Here is an 8,610-nt window from a genome sequence, read left to right as displayed (position 1 = left end):
GTCACCTGAAGTTATCAGATATCATTCACTTTTTAGGATCTTTGATCACCATATTAACACTGTGTAAAAGAGACTTTACTGTAATTGCATTCCTGTAAAACATTCCACTACTAAATTCAGAGATTGTGTTATAGTTACTAAGCAAACAATCAATACTTGTGTGTTACAGTTCTTTCATATATCTGGATGATGGACTGATAGAAGATTTTTTTTTTTTTTCCTGTGACTTTAGTTTGTGTGGAGGGAGGAGAAAACTGCTAGTCCTCAACTTTTGAGGATGTCTGACATTACCTATAGCTTTAATGCACAAAAGGATTTCCTCAGGGCTGTGGTGTGAGTCCCCTCCCATCCACCTTGTTGACCTATGACCACTGAGAAAAATGTCAGAGTTGTCATGCTGTGAAGTTTACAGAAGACACAGCAGTGGCGAGATGCTGCTAAAGCAGAAAAAAAAAAAAACCCAGAAAGTGCAGGGATAACAATCTCTGCATGAAAGTCAACAAAACAAAGTAGATGACTGTGGATTTCAGAAGGGGCAGAAACTCCCCTCCACTCCTGCCTATCAGGAGAGTCGCCGTGGAAGTGGTCTCCAGCTTTAAGTACCTTGGTGTACATCTCACAGAGGATCTTATCTGGACCCACAATACTTCCTTCCTGGTTAAGAATGCACACCAGCGCCTCTACTTTCTCAGGAGGCTGAGGCATGCTGGACGTTGGAGCTCAGTCCTGAATTCATTCTACAAATGTGTAGTGGAGTGTCCTGTGATCCTGCATCACTGTGTGGCAGCTGCTCTGTGGTAGAGAAGGAGCCTCTGCTGAGGGTTGTAAAATCTGCACAGAGGATTGTTGGCAGCAGATTCCCACCACCACAGACATCTACATAAGCAGATGCAGGAAAAGGGCCTCTTCTATCTGAAAAGATGCTACTGACCCAGCCCACACTGACCTCCTCCCCTTGGGCTGTGGACCATCAAGAGCAGAACCACCAGACTAAATAACAACTTCTTCCCGGAGGTTGTAAGACTGTTTTGAACTCTGTGCTTTGTAGACTCAGCTGCTCCCAGCCAAAGGTAACAGACATGAGACATCACATGTGTCTACTGTCCACTCTTTTTTGAAAATGTTCTTATTTATACTAAAGATATGATTATTTATACTAAATGACTATTTGTATTTTAACTGGGAGAATTAGTAGAATTGCTGGGGCCAACATATCTCTTTGTGTTGGGTTCCAACTTTCCCGACAGCTTTGTGTTAAAATTCAAACTGAGATTTCTCTCTCTGTGTGGGACTGTACCCTCAGCTGGTAATGATGTGACAATGCATCTAAGGCCATGTTATGGAAAAGTGAAAAATGAATGTAAAAAGCAGTGAAAGGAATAACTTTATCCAGGAAGTAGTTAGCGTAATTTTTTTAAATGATAAAAAGTAATGCATAATACATTACTTTTTTGAGAAACAACCACAACAGTTTAATTAGGATTACCATTAATCTGCCTTCAGTCCAAGAGAGACTTCATAAACACAGGGATGACACTGGATCTCCAACAGGAAGAGAAAGTATGAATGAACAGGATGAGCAACCAATCTCAATGTGACAAACATTTCATGTCAATTTATAGACTATTTATTCCTTCTTCTGTGGACTATGATCTTTGCAGATGACATTGTAATCTGCAGTGAGAATTGGGAACAGATGAAAGAGAGCTTGGAGGGGTGGAGATATGCTCTGGAAAGAAGAGCAATGAAAAGACAGTAGAAGCAAGACAGATACATATATGTGAATGAGAGGGACACAGGTGAAAAGATGCGAAGAGCAGATGTAGTGAAGTTGGATGAGTTTAAATACCTGGGCTCACTATGATGCAGCAGCTGAAAGAAGATGATTAAAAATGACAGTTTTGGTAATTAAGTCATACTTTTAACAAATGGTTCTTTTTTCTTTGAGCTGCATTAAAGAACACGGTAACAACACATGTGTCAAAGCATTTAAGAGGAGTGTTTTGCAGTCTGTCTCCAGGACATTGTAGTTTCATCACTGCAGACCCAACATCCACAATCACATTAAACTCAGTATAAAAGTATAAAAGCAGCCAGATTTTCACACACTGTGCTTCACTTATTCTCTCTAAGTCCTTATTAACTCTTCTCAACACCTTTCCCTCATCTCATGACATTTTCCATTTCAGAAGTAAAGTGGGCAGGAAAAGGAGGTAGGAGGTAACTTTTTGGACTGCTTGAAAGCAGCCTGGATGAGCTTCAGCCCATGAATAAGTAGGACTCAGTGGAAGTAGGGAGCTTTGGGTAGCCCAGAACCTTACAGAGCATAAACTTTCATGGGTTTGATTTTAACACATTTTCAAGGTGGGGTGTTAATTGGTGATTCTAAATCGGCCGTAGGTGTGAATCTGAGAATGAATGGTTTTCTGTCTCTCTGTATTATCTCTTTAATGGACTAGCGACATGTCCACTGACAGCTGGGAAAGGCTCCAGCACTCCTGGACTCTAAATTGCATGAGTGGTCAAGGGAATGGATGGACTGACTTTTGGATATTTATATGTATTTTATAAATATTTTAAAATAGTTAAATATTTAACATTATGCCTGCGTTCCTTCTTTATGTGGCAAAACAGTTTCAGTAACATTAATAAGTGGGCAGGAAAATCAGGCTGCTCACAGTTACATTTGTCACTGTGCTGTGTTAGTTTCACTCCATACAGTGTTGACTGAGGTTAAGCTTAGCAAGACAACATATGTCGCCACGCAGCTGCCCATGTCTTACAAGCAAGGGTCTCATCAGAGCGTGAGGGAGCATTCCTGAATCAGGATGGATGTTTCACAACTGGAGGAATGTTGATCCCTTCTGTCAGATGTGGTTGGGTAAAGGGTAAGAGCATCTTATGTGACTCCAGCCAGCCAGCCTCCTAATGGCTTTATAAAGCCCACTTTCATTAAGGAATGTGCACATTTTGCTCTGTTGAGTCTCCTTAGTCCTGTGTCACGTAGTCTGCAGACAGACCATTTACTGATGACGTGACCAAAGTGAGTAAACAGAATATGATTCTGTCTCTGATGAGTTGAGCTAACACTGATGATATCGAATCTGCCAAATAACTCCAATAATGAACAAGATTAAATTCTGGATTCTTTTTAAATTATAATTTGAGTGGTATATTCACCCTGTTCAGCTTTGGAAGTTTAATAATATTTAAATGGTATTTTATGTACAGTGGCTTGCAAAAGTATTCGGCCCCCTTGAACTTTTCCACATTTTGTCACATTACAGCCACAAACATGAATCAATTTTATTGTAATTCCACATGAAAGACCAACACAAAGTGGTGTACACATGAGAAGTGGAACGAAAATTATACATGATTCCAAACATTTTTTACAAATAAATAACTGAAAAGTGGGGTGTGCGTAATTATTCAGCCCCCTGAGTCAATACTTTGTAGAACAACCTTTTGCTGCAATTACAGCTGCCAGTCTTTTAGGGTCTGTCTCTACCAGCTTTGCACATCTAGAGACTGAAATCCTTGCCCATTCTTCTATACAAAGCATTTTGTATAGGTATACAGTATATAAGAGCCATGGCATCTTCACATTTTCACAATTTTGACTTTTTGATTAATCTCAAAATGGGGACTAATTTTTTTCATAATGTGGCCCTAATACTCCGTGTTACAGCAACACATTAAAAACACAACGAGATAAAAAATAGTGACGGGGGAAACAAAAGGCTGGAAAAGTAAGCAGTACTAGAAACTGCTGGAAGAACATTTTTCAAAGAATTAGTTCAGCTGGCAGCAGCTCAGTAACACTGGGTATAAACAGAACATATTAGAGTTACTTCAGATTTTCACTAAAGTAAAGATGGGTGGAGGTTCACCAATCTGCAAAAAAACTGTATAAAAACTCTGGAAAAAATTCAGAATAATGTTCCTCAATGTAAAATTGCAAAGAAGAATATCTCAGCATCTACAGTACACAAGATCATCGACAGATTAAGGGAATCTCGAGAAAGCTTTGTGCACAACGGGCAAGACTGAAAATAAATACTGTATGCTTGTGACCTTCATATTAAAAAAAGAAAGAAAGAAAGAAAACAGTGTGATTCTGTTACAGAAATCACTGCATGGCTCGAGAACACTTCTAGAAATCATAGTCTGTGAACACAGTTCACCGTTGCATCCACAAATACAACTTAAAACTCAGTTTTTTAAGAGTAGAAGCTACATGTGAATATGATCCAGCAGCGTGGCTTCATGGTAGAAGAGTCCGGGTGCCAAACCACCTGCCCAGAGTCTAGACCATTCACCAATTGGAAACCTTTGCTACATCATAAAATGGAAACTACAACAAGGAAGACTCAGGACTGTTCATTAGCTAGAATCCTATACCAGACAAGAATGGGACTAAATTCCTCTCCCAGAGGTCCAGCAGCTGCTCTCCTCAGTTCCCAGATGTTCCCAGATGGCACTGCTATTAGATTCACAATGAGACATTATTTTATCTTAAAATTATACATTTTCTCATTTCAGACATTTAATATGTTTTCTATGTTCTATTGTAAATAAAATATGGGTTTATCCAACTTTTTTTTATATATATATTTTCAACAATATTCCAGCTTTTTTGGTTTGTAATTGCAATTTTAATGCATAAATGAGTTTGACTGATGGAAACCAACCTGTTGGTTTTGTCCCTATTCAAAACATAAAAAATTGAAAAATCCACACAAAACAGAGCCAGCTTTCTTTTCCAAGAACACACTTCGACCAATGCCTAATGGCAGTTCTGACAGACTGTAATTATGTGCACTGTGGAAGTAAAGACTTGAGACTGAACATTTCCTCATGAAACAGATGCACAGTTTAACAGCAGAGGCCTTTCCTGACAATCCCATTGGCACATTGTTGCACTTGTGCCACATTCTCAAAGCTGGCCTGTTAATTTCTGGATGTGGTTCTTGGCATGAAAATATGGATGCTTAATGGGGCAAAACCACTGCGTCATGTCTGTGATATGTCCACTGAACATGGTCAGGAAGGGTTTGGCATTATTGTTCTATATTCAAGCTAATTGAGTAAGCACTGCCAGCTTAGTCACAATTTGGGCACTAAGGAAATAAAAACACCCCCCACCCCGAATCATTCTGTCTTACTCCAGTTCTCCCGTAGCGCCTCTTGTTCTCTTGTTCTGCTGCAGCTGTGCTCGCCTGGGAGGGAATGACGAAAGGAAAATATGAACTAAGTTGTATCTAGGATGTGCCAGTTTCTTTAGTTTTGTTTTTTGAAGTAGCTGATGTCTATTGTTATATCCTGTTCCATATACTTAAAAGCTGTCTATTCCACAGTTTCTGAGCAGCTACTGCAAAAGCCCGGTCTCCTCTATGTTTCAACCAAGACCTGGGAACAACAAGAAAATGTTGTTCAGCAGACCTTAGTGATCTAGCTGGAGTGCATATAGTTAACAGATCAGAGAGATAAAAATCTTAAAATCAATTCTAAAACATACAGGCAGCCAGTGCAAAGACGCCAGTATGGGAGTAATGTGGTCTTGCTTGCATGTGGCAGTTAAAAGTTGAGCTGTGAAACTCCAATGCAGAGATAAATAATAAAGAAGAATAGTCCAAGCGGGATGAAATGAAGGCATGGATGACATTTTCAAGGTCATTAAAAGATGGAAACGGCTTCACCTTTGCCATCATTCTTAACTGAAAAAGCTGCCTCTCAGAACAGCATTTATCTCTTTGTTAAAGTTTAAGCTGTTATCCAGAATGACTGGTTTGTGTTAGACCGTCTTATGTAATGTCTTAAAGGACTTAAATCTGAGAGGTTAGAAGCTCCAGAATGTAAGACCTCTGTTTTGTCTTCTTTTAGTTTTAGAAGATTTTGTGCCAGCCACGCTATAACTTCCTCTAGACTGAAAAAGGTTAAAATGACACGTTTACTGATGAGGTATATACTGTATGTCTATTAGGAAATAAAAAAAAATCTAAATTTGGTCAATCTCACTTTCATCAAAGTGATCAGTTCGCGCACCTCTGTACCGTTTTCATTTAAAATTTGAGGTCTCTGAACTGAAGTCTCATTATGTCCCCATGCACTTGCCCCCATGCAAACACACTGGAGGATCTCCTCCAATCTATAAAGCCATTGCTCCTTAAACTTAATCCTCATCTTCAGAAAACAGACCAAGTGTGAGGGAGGATAATTCTGGCAAATCTTCCAGGTGGTGAGTGAGGATTGAGTTTGTGTGACCAAAAAAATGCCTGTGTTTTCAAAGTGCTCTGAGATGCCACGAGCCCTGGCACACACTTCAGTTTGGATCATTTCCTCTGTATGGTCTCCCTCGGAGGCCTCACAACAGTACAGCAGGACTCTCAAATTCACCGTGCAAAACCCGATGATGTACGTCCTCCACTTCTCGCTGACTAGAGATTATTCAAAAGAAAACTGTTTGAAAACCTGCTGGACTGGAGCTGCACACCTGCTTTCATCATCATCATGAGTTTGAAAGAAGTTGATGTGTTCTCTCTGTCCAAGTTTGTGGTGAAATCACAGAGCACACAGTGCACATGCTCACTGTGCAATGCTGTGCTTGGAAGCTGTGTGGACATGACCCAAAAGATAACCTTGAACGTAAGATTGGCTTAAACCAGACAAAGTTTTGGATCTATATGAATCTGTTCTCTTAATGTTTCCCACCTCTTCTATTAACTCCACTTAATTTTTTCAACAAAGATTAAATGTGTCTGCATGGCTGTGTAAATATGTGACTATACAGAATAAAGCTGTGATATCTGACGATGATCTCAACAATCAACTATGGTTAATTTTCATCTCATTTCCCCATTGATGCAATAAAACAATATTATTTTGAGATTCATAATATGTTAAATCTGTCAAGCCGTAGTTGAACGTTGCACCTCCACATATAGCCAACATTGCAACACACACATATCTGAGCTACACGTGGACGTGCACACAAATTCTGCATGCTTTGAAGTTAACATGTGTGTGTGGAGCGGCTACACTGATCCATTCATCGTCATCATCATTATCATCATCAAATGAAACAAAGCAGGAAGACATTTCTGACTGTTTGACTGTTTTTTCTTTTTTCAGAGCTTAACATGACTGAGTTTGCAGAGACATGAAAAACCCGGCTGTGTGTGTGGAGGACGGTGAAAAGTGCCTGAGAGACATAGCGGATATTTTACACAAAAAAAAAGACTGGATGAGTTAGTAGAACTATACCTCTACTGTGAGTTTAAAAATTATAAAGCCGGTAAATGTCATGACTTAACAATGTTATAGCTGTTCACCTGACATCCATTATGGTTGGCTAAATCAATGGGCTTATGTAAACGTGCAAACTTTTCTTCATGCTGGAAGTGAGAAGTAAACTCCCATCGTCTGTGTTTCTCTTTCATTCATTATTGTGCACATTTGGGTCCCACATTGTACATTATAGAGTGTGGATAGTTTAGATATTCGTCATCAGCGATGCCACGGGAGGGGGGCAAAAGGACAAGTGGACTATGAAACAAATTGCTTGACCAGAATATTATCTCTTGGGTAAAACATTATCCTGCCTCAAGCATTTTATTTTACCCTGTGAATAAACTGTTTCTTGTACTGGTGGGCTTCTCTGAGGAGTTTCAATAATTCCAAGAAGCTTCTTAAAATATTTATTCCAGAAAAGAGTGCCACGGTGTTATGTAGTTTGTGGCTTTTTGTAGGTATTTCATATTTTCAAATGTTTTTGCTGGAAGTAATGTTTTAGAAACATGTCACAATCCAGAGCTCTCAAACTGACTTTTTGGGTTCTAAATAATTTAGTTTGTTTATTTTTTAGTTGAAAGTGGATCAGGAAATCATTTCTTCATTTCTTAGGAAATCATCCTGTTTTCAGCTTTTTTCAACAAGAGATAAAACCTTTATGCGACCCCCACATGGGTGTGATTCAAGCTGTGGCAGGTCCAGTCTATTCCGATTGCAACATCATTTGAGAAAACAAATTTCTTCAAAAGGAAATGTTCAGTTGGACGTTCAGCTATGTAGACATGACTACAGAGCGGCACTAAAGATAATGACTCCAAAAACAAAGCTTCATAAAACTGTTCCAGTGAGGCAGATGAGACACAGGATGGATCATCGAGCGAGACGATTACGAAGTGCATTGTAGTAGCATCACGCTAACTTAAGTAATTTCAAAATCATATCCAGAACTGCAGATGCGGGCTTTTCAGTGTGATCATTCTTGTCATCACTGTCTCTCTCCAGCTGGATGCTATTTTGGTCAGAGATTTTTGACAGCTGGCGGCTGTCCTGTTTTACATCACTCTTAGCCAATCAGGAGCAAGCCAAGAAGGGAGCAAAAATCCAATATTAATGGACGGCAACTTTTGAATCATCTATTATCTGCCGATACACTGCTTGAACACCAATATCTGTACTTGAATAAAAGCTACAGCCCAGCCAGCACAGCACCTCTGCAGTGCTTGCTTCTCTTGTTCTTTATAGCTTTTCTAAGGATAGCTGGGTGGCCTTGAGCACTGGTGGGCCTGTCCTCGAGGCCACCCAGCACAGGCCTGGAGG

General features: G+C 39.6%; 1 long non-coding RNA gene across 1 annotated transcript; it reads left to right on the top strand.

The window, feature by feature from the left end:
• The first annotated feature begins 839 nt into the window (after positions 1-839).
• LOC120443668 lies at positions 840-7,231 on the top strand. Its single transcript, XR_005615581.1, has 2 exons — positions 840-1,070; positions 7,135-7,231. It is a non-coding gene; the product is annotated as an uncharacterized LOC120443668 (long non-coding RNA).
• The last annotated feature ends 1,379 nt before the right edge of the window (positions 7,232-8,610 follow it).

This window comes from Oreochromis aureus, linkage group 14 (genome assembly GCF_013358895.1).
Source record: "Oreochromis aureus strain Israel breed Guangdong linkage group 14, ZZ_aureus, whole genome shotgun sequence".
NCBI classification, from domain to species: Eukaryota; Metazoa; Chordata; class Actinopteri; order Cichliformes; family Cichlidae; genus Oreochromis; species Oreochromis aureus.
The sequence above is the reverse complement of the archived record's forward strand: the minus strand, read 5'-3'. Positions and strand labels throughout refer to the sequence as shown.